General features: G+C 36.4%; 1 pseudogene; it reads left to right on the forward strand.

Annotated features, from left to right (window-relative positions):
* The first annotated feature begins 11,709 nt into the window (after window positions 1-11,709).
* On the forward strand, window positions 11,710-12,394 carry LOC121032681 (transcription elongation factor A protein-like 3; annotated as a pseudogene).
* The last annotated feature ends 1,894 nt before the right edge of the window (window positions 12,395-14,288 follow it).

Genomic DNA, 14,288 nt, shown 5'->3' on the forward strand with positions numbered 1-14,288 from the left:
CTCAACAAATACTAGCAAACCAAATCCGACAATACATTAAAAAAATCATTCACCACAATCAAGTAGGATTTAGTCCCAGGATGCAGGAGTGGTTCAGTATTTGCAAATCAATGTGATACATCACATCAATAAGAGAAAGGATAAAAACCATATGATCATTTCAATAAATACAGAAAAGGTATTTTACAAAGTACAACATCCATTCATGATAAAAACCCTCAACAAAGTAGGTTTAGAGGGAACATACTTCTAGATAATAAAGGCCATATATGAAAAGCCCACAAGTGAACATCATACTCAGTAGGGAAGAACTGAGAGCTTTCCCCCTAAGGTCAGGAACAAGGCAAGGATGTTCACTCTCACTACTTTTATTCAACACAGTACTGGAAGTACTAACCACAGTCAGAACAACAACAACAACAACAACAACAACAACAACAATAACAACAACATCAAAAATAAAAGGCATCCAAATTGGTAAAGCTCACTGTTTGCAGATGACATGATACTATACATAGAAAACCCTAAAGACTCCATCAAAAAACTACTAAAACTGATAAGTGAATTTAGTACATTGCAGGATACAAAATTAGTGTGCAGAAATCTGTTGCATTTGAATACACTAATAATGAAGCATCAGAAAGTGAAATAAGAAAACAATCCCATTTACAACTGCACCAGAAATAATAAGATACCTAGGAATAAACCTAACCAAAGAAGTAAAAGACCTATACTTTGAAAACTATAAAACATTGATGAAAGAAATCAAAGAGGACACAATGAGATGGAAAGATATTCCATGCTCATGGATTGGAAGAACTAATATTGTTAAAGTGTCCATACTTCCCAAAGCAGTCTACAGATTTAATTCAATCAGCATTTTTCACAGAGCTAGAACAAATAATCCTAAAATTTATATGGAACCACAAAGGACCTCGAATAGCCAAAGCAATTTTGAAAAAGCAAAGTAAAGCTGGAGGTATCACAATCTCAGACTTCAAGTTATATTGCAAAGCTGTAGTGATCAAAACAGTATGATATTGGCACAAAAATAGACACATAGATCAATGAACAGAATAGAAAGCCCAGAAATAAACCCTCAATTATATGCTCAATTAATCTTTGATAAAACAGGGAAAAATATCCAATGGGAAAAAGACAGTCTCTTTAACAAATGGTGTTGGGAAAACTAGTCAGCTATATGCAAAACAAACAAACAAACAAAAACAAAGAAAAATAAAAATAAATTGGACCACTTTCTTACACCATACACAAAAAGAAATTCAAAATGGATGAAAGACCTAAATGTGAGACCTGGAACCATAATAATCCTAGAACAGAACACAGAGAAATGTCTCTGACATTGGGCATAGCAATTTCTTACTAGATATGTCTCCTGAGGCAAGGGAAATAAAAGCAAAAATAAACTATTGGGACTACACCAAAATGAAAGTTTTCTTTTTTTTTTTTTAATTTTTTTAAACGTTTATTTATTTTGGAGACAGAGAGAGACAGAGCATGAACAGGAGAGGGGCAGAGAGAGAGGTAGACACAGAATCTGAAGCAGGCTCCAGGCTCTGAGCTGTCAGCACAGAGCCCGACGCGGGGCTCGAACTCACGGACCGTGAGATCATGACCTGAGCCGAAGTCGGACGCTTAACCGACCAAGCCACCCAGGCGCCCCCAAAATGAAAGTTTTCTATACAGCAAAGGAAACAGTCAAACTAAAGGCAACCAACAGAATGGGAGAATATATTTGCAAATAACATATCCAATAAAGGGTTGGTATCCAAGATATATAAAGAACTCATACAAACCCAATACCCCCCAAACAAATAATCCAATTAAAAAAATGACCAGAAGACATGAACAGACATTTCTCCAAAGAAGGCATCCAGATGGCCAACAGACACATGAAAAGATGCTCAACATCACTTATCATCAGGGAAATGCAAATCAAAACTAAAATGAGATATTGGAGCACCTGTGTGGCTCAGTCAGTTAAGTGTCTGACTTCCACTCAGGTCATGATCTCACAGTTAGTTCGTGGGTTCGAGCCCTGCATCAGGCTCTGTGCTAACAGCTCAAAACCTGAAGCCTGCTTCAGATTCTGTGTCTCCCTCTCTCTCTGCCCCTCCCCTACTCATGCTCTGTCTCTCAAAAATGAATAAATGTTAAAAAAATTTTTTAAATAAATAAAATGATATATCACGTCATGTCTGTCAGAATGGCTAAAATTAAAAAAAAAATACACAAGAAATAAGTGTTGGTGAGTATGTGGAGAAAAAGGAAACTTGTGCACCATTGGTAGAAAAACTGATGCAGCCATTCTGGGAAACAGGATGGAATTTCTCAAAAAGTTAAAGAGAATTACCCTATGATCCAGTAATTGCACTACTGGGTATTTACCCCCGAAATAAAAAGCACTAAATCAAATGGATAATTTATAGCAGTATTATTTACAATAGCCAAATTATGGAAGCAGCCCAAGTGTTTATTGATACATGAATGGATAAAGACGATGTGGTATAGATATAGTGAATATTATTCAGCCATAAAAAAGAATGAAATCTTGCCATTTGCAATAACACGGATGGAGCTAGAGAGTATAATGCTCAGCAAAATAAATCAGTCAGAGAAGGACAAATGCCATATGATTTCACTCATATGTAAAATTTAAGAAACAAAACAAGCAAAGGAAAAAAGAGAGACAAACCAAGAATCAGACTCTTAACTATAGAAAACAAATTGATGGTGGGGCGCCTCAGTGTCAACTGATAAACGGCCAACTCTTTATTTTGGCTCAGATCATGATCTCACACTTCCTGAGCTCAAGCCCCACGTCGAGCTGCACACTGACAGTATGGAGCCTGCTTGAGATGCTCTCTCTCCCTCTTTATCTGCCCCTCTCCTGCTTGCACGCATACACATGCTCTCTAAATAAGTAAGTAAGTAAGTAAGTAAGTAAATAAATAAATAAATAAATAAAAAACTGATGCTTACCAGAGGGGAAGTGGGTGGGAGGATGGGTGATATAGGTGATGGAGATTAAGGACTGCGCTTGTCACGATGAGCACTGGGTGACGTATGGAATTGTTGAATCACTGTATTGTACATTGGAAACTAATGTAACACTGTATGTTGACTATACTAGAATTAAAATGAAAATTTAATAAAAATTTAACTGAGATGTCAGGTTTATAGATATTTTCCACTTTAATATTCCAAATAATCTGGAGGTTAGCATTTAATGAATACATTTTAAAGCAAATAGGAAAAAAATAAAAAAATTAACTTTAATGTGTCCTTGCATCTTATACCAAAATTTTTATATTAAGAATGGACCTTAGACTTAAATGTAAAATTGAAAATCATATAACTTTTAGAAAAAAACACAGGAGAAAATATTTGGGACATTGAGAAAGGCAAAGAGTTTTTAAATACAATATAAAAATTAAGATGCATAAATGAAGAAGTTGACAAATTGGACTCTATCAAATTTAAAAATCCTGTTCTACAATAGGTAATATTAAGAGAATGAAAAAAGGAGACACAGACTGGGAGAAAATATTTGATATCACATGCATGACAAGGGACTTGTACTCATCACATGTAAAGAATTCTCAAAACTAAATATAAGAAAAATTTTAAGTGAGCAAAAGATTTGAACAGACTCTTCATTAAAGAGGAACAGATGGCAACTAAAACCAACAAAAGATACTCAATATCATTATTCATTAGAGACACACATATTAAAACCCCAATGAGATACCGGTGTACATCTATTAGAACAGCACAAAAAATTAAAAGAACAAACAGTTGACAATACCAAGTGCTGATGAAGATGTGGAGGAACTGGAATTCTCATTCACTGGTGGGAATGCAGAATGGTATAGTCACTTTGGAGTCAGTTTGGCAATCTCTTATTAAATTAAACATATAGATACCATATAACCAGCAACCCTACTCCTAAGTATTAACTGAAGAGAAATGAAAACGTGTTTATGGGAAAATCCTTACATGAATGTTAATAGTAGTTTTATTCTTAATAGCCAAAAAGCTGGAAACAACCCGAATGTCTTTCAACTGGTGAATGGATAAACACCATAATGAAATACTACTCAGCAATAAAAAGGAATAAACTGCTGATAGGTGCAATAACATGAATAAATGTCAAATGCAGTTTGCTAAGTGAAAAAAAAAAAGAAAGCCAAACTCACAAGCTGTATACTGTCTGATTCTGTTTATAGGACATTCTGGAAAAAACAAAATTATTGGTACAGAAAACAGATCGTGTTTTCTAGGAATTACAAGTGGAGTGAGGGGTTGATTACGAAAAGACAGCTTGGGGAAGTTTGGGGGGTGATAAAACTGTTTTGTATCTTGATTGTGATGGTGATACATCACTGTGTGCATTTATTTATGCTTTTAGAACTATACACCAAAAAGAGTAAATTTCCTGCATGTGAAGTTTTAAGATAATAAAATGGAAGTGAAACCACAGCAACAACAAAGGGGATGAAGGAATGTATCTATATCCTTATTTAGGATGAGTTGTAGGAAACATTAAGTGGAAACAGGAAGTTCAGAATGGTGTAAATTATATGCTACCTTTTATCTAAGAAAGGGGAGATAGCCGGCCAGATCCTAAGGTGGTGCCCATGATTACTACCCCCTGCGTACACACCCTGTATGCTCCCCTTGAGTGTGGGTGGCCCTCTAAATAGAATCAGATCACAGCTGGGATTATCTTATGTTACCTGGCAAAAGAGAGAGCATCTGGGGTGGATGGGACCTAATCAGATGAGCCCTTTAAAAGGCAGGTTTTTTTCCCTGGAGTTGCAGAAGGAGACTAAAGATGAGCTCCTGCTAGCCTGGAAGAAGCAAACAGCTGTGGTATGACCTGCCCAAGAAGCTGAGAGAGGCCTGCAGGAGGTGACAGTGACTAGAAGTCGACAGCCAGCGGCAAACTGAATGCTACCAAAGGAATGAGCTTAGAAGGGGCACTCCAAGCTCCAGATGAGAGCACAGGGCAACCGACACATTGATTTTAGCCTCATGAGATCCTGAGCAGAGAATCCAGCCATGCCGCACCGGACTTCCAAACTACAGAACTGCGAGCTAGTCAGTGGGTGTTGTGTTAAACCTCTTAAGTTTGTGAGGATTTGTTATGCAGCCACAGAAAACTAGTACAGGGGCCTACAAATACAAATGTGTATTTGTTCATACTTTTTTAAAATGAAAGAATAAATAAAAGCTAATAAAAATCATTATATTAGTGTGAGGGAGGAAACACAGGGTGAAAGTTACCCTAACTTGAATGTACTTTGCTTTGTAGATTTGACTTTAAAACCATGTAAACACGTTACATAATTATAAATCAATATTAAATTAAAGTTAAAAAATCAATCTGTAAAAATAAAAAATTAAAATAAAACAAGTGAAACTAATTCACACCACACAAAGAGAATTACTTCAAATGACTTTAGATTTCAATAATTTAATTGTGCATCCCTAGTGGAATGTATCCTAAGGGCAAAAAGTATTACAAATGCATCTTCAACTCTATTGTGAAGAATTTGTATATGAGCAATTAATCATATGATTACTACTAATAATATTATGAGTATTGTTACTCAAAAGCTATGAAGTTTGGTAGGCTGAAGCAAATATTTAATTGTATTATGTCATTAGAAGCCAAAATTTTCAATAGAAGAGAAGAGAAAGAAGTATGAAATTAAACAAATTAAGTAAAAACTCTTTAATACTAAGTTTGAATTGTGAATAGTAGAATAACCTCATGGTATGTTTCTTTTGAAAAAATTTATTTCCTGGCTCGGTCTGTTGAAAAATTCTACAATCAATGTTAACTGAGGAGCAAAGGGCACCTCTGCCTTCCAGGAAAAAGAACCAGACATCCCTGGAGAAACACTGCTTCCAGGCCTGAGGAATAATATGTCCAGAATCCGGAACACCCTGTCTCACCAGAAAGCAAGGAATCCATCACAGACAGCCAGGGTCACATCAAAAAGACTCAGATGCCAACTTGTAGGGGTTTTCTTAGGCCACAAATGTGACCATTTCAACATTAAAAAGGATAGTAACTACAAAGGGTTGAAACACATTTAATACGTCTAAATCCAGGACTTCATACTGAGACAAGTAAAAATCACAACTCATCACTTACCTTTGGAGGATGCTAAGAAACCAATACTTTGTTTCTGAAAACTTGCAAATAAAAGAAAACAATCATGTACTTATCCTGCAGTTGTGTTAAAACTATAACTCACAGTAATCAGATAGTTGATAAGGGGAAATCCTTTTTCTTATAGACAAATTCCAGCTTATTGTCCAGAATAAAGAAGGAAAAATAGAACATTACCATTATGCCACCTTTAATGAAAGAATAGACCAAGGCCTATTCCTGCCATCCAGGGTTGCTCAGACAATCTGGGCACTGCTGATGTGGAATGGGTACATCAGGCTGATGACAGCTACACCCACTGTTTAATCTCAGCCTCACAAAATGAGAGACATTGTACTTCCTCCTTTGGTGCATTGTGAAGTCCACACTATAACATAGTCTTGCCAAAGAAATCAAGCCTGAGTATGTTCATATCTCTAGATTTAACTACAGTTTACAGCAAATACAGGTGTACAAAGAAATTTCAGTGACAGTGTGGTAGGCAGAATAATGCCCCCCCCCCAAAGAAGTGCACTCCCTTGTGATGTCCCCTGACCCTTACTTGCCAAAAAAGGGATTTGCAGATGTGATTAACATTGTGGACTTTGAGTCCTTAGAGCAGAGAACCCTTCCCAGTGTGACCAGAGAGAGATGGCACCATAGGACATGGTCAAAGGCAAGCAACAAAAGGACCCGCTCTGCAGTACAGGCTTTGAGGATGGAGCCACGGACTGTGGGTGGCCTCTAAAAGTGGGGAATGGCCTTCAGCTGACAGCCAGCAGAGAAACAGGGACCTCTGGCAACAACCATAAGGCACTGAATTCTGCCAACCACCAAATCAACAGGGGAACAAGCTTTGAGGAAGACAGGCAGCAAACCAACACCAACTTTAGCTTGGTGAAACCGAAGGGGACTTCTGACTTTCAGAACTACAGAAGAAGACATTTGTTTTGATTAAGGTGCTAAGACTGTGGTGATGTGTTTTCCAGGCAAATAATTTTATTTAGTGTAAGTAAGTACTTAAAACATTTCTATACAATAATTTCTACAGAAATCCTCCTATAAAGTTTTGTGACCATGAAAAAATTACAGAACTGCTTTGAATTACAGTTTCTTTTTCCACTAAATGAACAGACTAGACAAGATAATTCCAAATCTTCAAAATAAGATGGCCATTACCACTTTAGAAAGAGAACATCAGAATAATTAAAAGCATTGGATTTAAATTCATGAATTCATTAATTTATTCAGCAAATATTTATTGAACAGCTACTATGTGCCAGCACTGTGTTAGACCTGGAGACAAGGTCTTTATCATCATAGAATTTATCTTCCATTTCTTTTTAATGTGATAAAAAACACAAAACATAAAAGTTACCATCTTAACCATTTTGAAGTGTTGTACAGTATTGTATTAACTATCAACACTTTGTGGTACAATAGATGTCTAGAACTTTTTCATCTTGCAAAACTGCACTGTGGTTTTGTACTATGTTTTGAATTCAGGAAATGTGAGGCCTCCAGCTTTGTTTTTCTTTCTCAGGATTATTTTGCTTATTCATCATTCTCTTAAATTCCATATGAATTTTAGGATGGTTTTCTCTATTTCTAAAAAAATGCCACTGAGATTTTGGTAGGTATTGTGTTGAATCTCTAGGACACTTTGGGTAGTATGGACATTTTAGCAATGCTAAGCTTACCAGTCCATAAACATGGTTTCTTTCCATTTGTTCATATATTCTTGAGTTTCAGCATTTTGTAGTTTTCAGTGTGCCAACTGAAAGTCTTTTGCCTGCTTGGTTAAATTTATTCCTAAGTACTTTATTCTTTTTCATGCTATTGTAAAAAGTATTTTCTTTATTTCCTTTTCAGACTGTTCATTGTCACTGCATCAAAATACAACAGCTTTTTATGTGTTGACTTTGTATTCTGCAACTTTGTTGAATTCATTTATGACTTCTAACCTGTGTGTGTGTGTGTGTGTGTGTGTGTGTGTGTGTGTGTGTGTGTAATCTTTAAGGTTTTCTACATATAGCATCATGTCATCTGCAAACAGAGATAACTTTACTTCTTCCTTTCTGATGTGGATGCCCTACACTTCTTTTTCTTGCCTAATTTCTCTGGTTAGTACTTTTATTTACTACTATGTTGAATAGAAGTGGCAAGAGTGGACATCCTTGCCTTGTTCCTGATCTTATAGGAAAAGCTTTCCATCTTTCACCATTGAGTGTGATGTCCACTGTGGGCTTTTCATATCTGGCCTTTCTTATGTTGAGGTAGTTTCCCCGTATTCCAAATTTGTTGAGTTCTTTTTATCATAAAAGGATGCTGAATTTTGTCAAATGAATTTATTGCATCAATTGACAAAGTTATGTGGTTTTTAAAAATTTTTTTTATGTTTATTTTTGAGAGAGAGACAGAGAATGAGCAGGAGAAAGGCAGTGAGGGATGGAGACACAGAATCAGAAGCAGGTTCCAGGCTCTGAGCTGTCAGCACAGAGCCCAACGTGGGGCTCAAACTCATGTACCTTGAGATCATGACCTGAGCCAAAATTGGATGCTTAACCAACTGAGCCACCCAGGCACCATGAAAGTTATGTGTGTTTTTTGTTCATTCTGTTTATTCTGTTAACATGTGTATTACATTAATTGATTTTTTTTTCTACATTGAGCCATCCTTTCACTCCAGCAAAAAAATCCCACATGATCATGGTGCATAATCCTTTTAATGTGTTGTTGAATTTGGTGGCTAGCATTTTGTTAAGGATTTTTGCATCAATGTTCATAAGGGATATTGGTTTATAGTTTTCATTTCTTGTACTGTCTTTGTCTGGCAGGTTAATTCTGGATTTTTAGAATGAGTTAGGATGTATTCCTTCCTCTTCCAACTTTTTGAAACATTTGAGAAATATTGGTGTTACTTGTCCTTTAAATGTTTGGAAGAATTCATCAATGAAACCATAGGGTCCAGGGCTTTTCTTTGTTGGGAAATTTTTATGACTGATTCAATCTCCTTACTAGTTATAGATCTATTCATATTTTCTGCATCTTTGTGATTTTGCCTTGGAAGGTTTTTAGTTCTAGACATGTGTCCATTTCATCTAGGTTATCCCATTTGTTGGTATATGGCTGTTCATAACATTTTCCTATGATCATCTTTATTTCCATCAAATCAGTGGTAATGTGTCCATTTTCATTTCTAATTTTAGTTACTTGAGTCTTCTCTTTCTTTCATAGTCCATCTAGCTAAGGTTTGTCAGTTTGAAAGAATTTTTGGTTTCATTAATTTTTTTATTGTTTTTCTATTTCTGCTCTAATTTTTATTATTCTCTTCCTTCTGCTAGCTTTGAGTTTAGATTGTTCTTCTCTTTCTAGTTCTATAAGTTGTAAAGTTAGCTTGTTGATTTGAGATCTTTCCTGTTTTTATTTTTTAAATTTATTTTTTAAATGTTCATTTATTTATTTTGACAGGGGGGATGTATATGAGTGAGGCAGAAGCAGAGAGAGAGAGACAGAGGGGGGGGTAGGGAGAGAAGCCCAAGCAGGCTCTGTGCTATCAGTGCAGAGCCTGACACAGGACTCGAATCCATGAGCCATGAGATCATGACCTGAGCTGAAATCAAGACTAGGATGCTTAACTGAGTCACCCAGGTGCCCCTCTTTCCTGTTTTTTTTTTCTAATATATGAAATTTATTGTCAAATTGGTTTCCATACAACACCCAGTGCTCATCCCAAAAGATGCCCTTTTCAATACCCATCACCTACCCTACCCTCCCTCCCACCCCCCCATCAGCCCTCAGTTTGTTCTCAGTTTTTAAGAGTCTCTTATGCTTTGGCTTTCTTCCACTCTAACCTCTTTTTTTTTTTTTCCTTCCCCTCCCCCATGGGTTTCTGTTAAGTTTCTCAAGATCCACATAAGAGTGAAACCATATGGTATCTGTCTTTCTCTGTATGGCTTATTTCACTTAGCATCACACTCTCCAGTTCCATCCATGTTGCTACAAAGGGCCATATTTCCTGTTTTTGTTTTTTTTTTAAGTTTATTTATTTATTTAGAGAGGAGAAAGGGCAGAGAGAGAGAATCCCAAGCAGGCTCTAGGCCTAATGTGGGGTTCAAACCCATGAACCATGAGATCATGACCTGAGCTGAAATCAAGAGTTGGATGCTTAACCAACTGAGCCACCCAGGCACCCCTCCTCTTTTCTGTTTTTAATGTAAGTGCTTATAGCTATAAACTTCTCACTTGCACTTCTTTTGCTGAATCCCAAAAGTCTTGGTATGCTGTGTTTTCATTTTTATTCATCTCTAAGTATTTTGCAGTTTCCCTTGTGATTTATTTTTTGATCTGCCAGTTGTTTAATTGTGTATTGTTTAATTTTACAAGTTAATGAATTTTCAAATTTTATGTCTGTTGTTGATTTTTAACCTCATCTCATTGTGGTTAGAAAAGATACTTTGTCAGATACTTTGTTTATATATAACATTATAATATAATATATTATATATATAATTATATATAATACATAATTATATATATAATATATAATATAATTATATATATATATCTATATATATATATATATATATATATATATATATATATATATCTACTGAAACTTAATTTGTGGCCTAATCTATACTGGTCTATACTGGAAAGTGTCTCATGTGCACTTCAGAAGACTGTGCATGCTGTTGTTGTTGAGCAGAATGTTCTGTATATGTCTGTTCTAGTTGGTCTACTGTATTGTTTAAGTCCTCTATTCCCTAACTTATCTTCCGTCTGGTTGTTCTATCCAAATTGAGAGTAAGATATTGAAGTTTCCAACCATTGTTTTATAACTGTGTATTTCTCCCTTCAATTCTAATATATTTTTGATTCACATATTTTGATGGCCTGATATTAGGTGCATAACTGTTTAAACTGTTATATCTTCTTACTCTATTAAATATTTTATTAATGTATAATGTCTTTTTTTGTCTCTTGTAAACTTTTTTGATTTAACATCTATTCTGTCTGACATTAGTATAGCCTCTCCTGCTCTCTTTTGGTTACTATTTACATGGAATCTTTATTTCATCCTTTCACTTTTATTTTTTTATTTTTTATTTTTTATTAATTTTTTTTAACGTTTATTTTTGAGACAGAGAGAGACAGAGCATGAAAGGGGGAGGGTCAGAGAGAGGGAGACACAGAATCTGAAACAGGCTCCAGGCTCTGAGCCATCAGCCCAGAGCCCGACGCGGGGCTCGAACTCATGGTCCGTGAGATCGTGACCTGAGCTGAAGTCGGACGCTTAACCGACTGAGCCACCCAGGTGCCCCTCATCCTTTCACTTTTAATCCATTTGTGTCTTTGAATCTCAGGTGAGTCTGTTGTAGCACACTCACCTTCCCTGTGGTCCTGTCCTTGCACTATTCACTACCATTGCCTGTGAAGAACTAGCTCTCTGAGCTGCCTGGCAGTGGATGAGGGGGCTTTGGTGAAACCAAGAAAGTACAGGCCTGCCCCAGGGCCCCCAGGTCTGTGTGTCTGTCCCCAGCACTCAGCAAGGCTAGAAAAGGAGGAGGAACCTGTTCAGAATCCCTGAGAGACAGGAAAAAAAGGGGGAATCTCATCATGAAAAAACTCTGCAATGAAAATGAAGCAAAGCTGGAAATTGAGGGCAAGCCAGAAGATGAAGCAGAGTCTGACAATGAAGGAAAATCAGATGAGGAAGAAAACCTAGAAGTGGAGGAGAATCCAGGGCACAAAGGAAATATCCAGAATGAGGGACAACCAGATGATGAGAAACAACCAGAAGATGAGAGAAAGCAAGAAAAGCAGGGCATGCCCAAAAATGAGAGAAAACCACATGGTGAGGGCAAGCCAGAATCCCTGGGAAAAACTGGGAGTAGGCCATGGGCCATCAAAAATCCCGCAGCTGAAGATTATGTGCCCAGGAAAGCAAAAAGAAAAATGGACAGGGGGATGGAAAATTCCCCCAAGGACTATCATGAGGAATTACAGGAAAGACACTTGGGCAATGAGGAGATGATAAGAGAATGTGTAGATAAGGGCTCAGGAAGAGCTAAGAAAAAAAAGAAAGAAAATGAGTTGTTTTCATTGGGTGCAAAGAGATGTACAGGATCCATTCACCCTAAAATTGTCAGGAGAGTGAGGGGTATAGGTAGGGGCCAAAGGGGATTACATGATATACCACATCTTTAATGTCTTTGGCCTTCAATTCTAATTTCTCTGATGAGAATATTGCTGACCCTACTTTTCCTGACAGGAATTTGCTAGGTTATGTGCTTTAACCTTAAGCTGATACTTTGCTTTAGGTGTCTCTCTTGTTGCCAGCAGCCTTTCGATCCAACTACAGTATTCTCTTTCAGTAGGAGATTTTCACCCATGTGCATTAAAAAGCTGTTCATGGTACATTGTAAAATAACAATAAAGAAAAACAGTTTCAGAACCACACACATAAAAAATAAAGTGAAGTCTGTTGTAGGCAGAATATAGTTGGGTCATGTGGTTTTTGTACATTCTGTCAACCTCTGTCTTTTGACATTCTCTTTACATTTCAACTAACTACTGATAAGGAGGGACTTACCTCTGTCATTTTGCTATTTGTTATAGCTGTTTGCTATTTGCCTTATAGCTTTTTTTTGTCCCTTATGTCCTGTATTACTATTCTATCATGTTTGATTTTTTTATAGTGAAGTATTTAAATTCTTTTTTCTTTTCCTTTTGTGTATATTCTGTAGCTATTTTTCTCTTTGGTTACCATGGGGATTACATTTAACATCCTAAAGTTATAACACTATAATTTGAATTTATACCAGCTTAACTTCAGTAATTACATACGAAAACTCTGCTTCTCTATAGCTCTGTCTTCACCCCTTTTGGTTGTTGATATCATCAAATAACATCTTTATACATTGTGTGTCCCCAAACATAAGTTAATAATTCTTTAAATGCATTAATGTCTTAAATTATGTAGAAACAAAATTTGGAATTACAAACCAAAATGACAAAAGTACTAGCCTGAAGAACATTAGCTGTTGTTGTTGATTTTTAAATGTATTAGGTTTTAAAAATCAGGTACAAAACAAAAAACAGAATCAGGGTCTCCTGGGTGGCTCAGCTGGTTAAGCATCTGACTCTTGATTTTGGCTCAGGTCATGATCTCACAGTTTGTGAGTTGGAGCCCCACGTTGTTCTCTGAGCTGACAGCATGAAGCCTGCTTGGGATTCAATCTCTTCCTCTCTCTCTCTGCCCCTCCTCCCTCAAATAAACATTTTTTTAAAAGGTAGAATTATGAACCACTGTTACAATACTACTAGCTTTGATAATTACCATTGAATTTACCTTTATTTAGATCTTTATTTCTTCTTATGGCTTTAGGTTACTGTATAGTGTCCTTTCATTATACCTTGCTCACTTGAGTATTTCTTGAAGGGCAGGTCTAGTGGTCACATACATCTTCAACTTCTGTTTATTTGGGAATGTCTTAATTTCTTCCTCACTTTTGAAGGACAGTTTTGCCAGGTAGGATTCTTGGTTGACAATTTTTTTAACACCTTGAATATATCAACCCTCTGCTTTCTGACCACAAAGTTTCTGATGAGAACTCTGTTGAAAATCTTATTGAGGATCCCCTGTATGTGATAATTATTTTCTTTCTTGCTACTTTCAGGATTCTCTCTTTGTTTTTTTAAAGTTTTATTATAATGTATCTCAGTGTCAGTCTCTTTGAGTTTGAGTTCACTGGGCTTCTTAGATGTTTATGTTTGTGTCTTCCATCACATTTGGGAAGTTCTCAGCCATTATTTCTTCAGATATTCTCTCTGTCTCTTTCTCTCTCTTTCTTCCTCCTGGGGATTCTCACAATCTGTATGTTAGTCCAGTTGATGGTATCCCATGAGTCCCTCAGCTTCTGGTCACATTTCTTCAATCTTTGTTCTTTCAGTTCCTCAGATTCAATCATTTGCATTATCCTATGTTCAGGCTCACTGATTCTTTCTTCTGCCTGCTCAGTTCTGCCTATGATTCCCTCTAGAGAAATTTTGATTTCAGTTATTGAATTTTTTAGCTCCAGACTTTCTTTTCAGTTTCTGT

The sequence above is a fragment of the Herpailurus yagouaroundi genome, unplaced genomic scaffold (genome assembly GCF_014898765.1).
Source record: "Herpailurus yagouaroundi ecotype Mexico unplaced genomic scaffold, PumYag 142, whole genome shotgun sequence".
NCBI classification, from domain to species: Eukaryota; Metazoa; Chordata; class Mammalia; order Carnivora; family Felidae; genus Herpailurus; species Herpailurus yagouaroundi.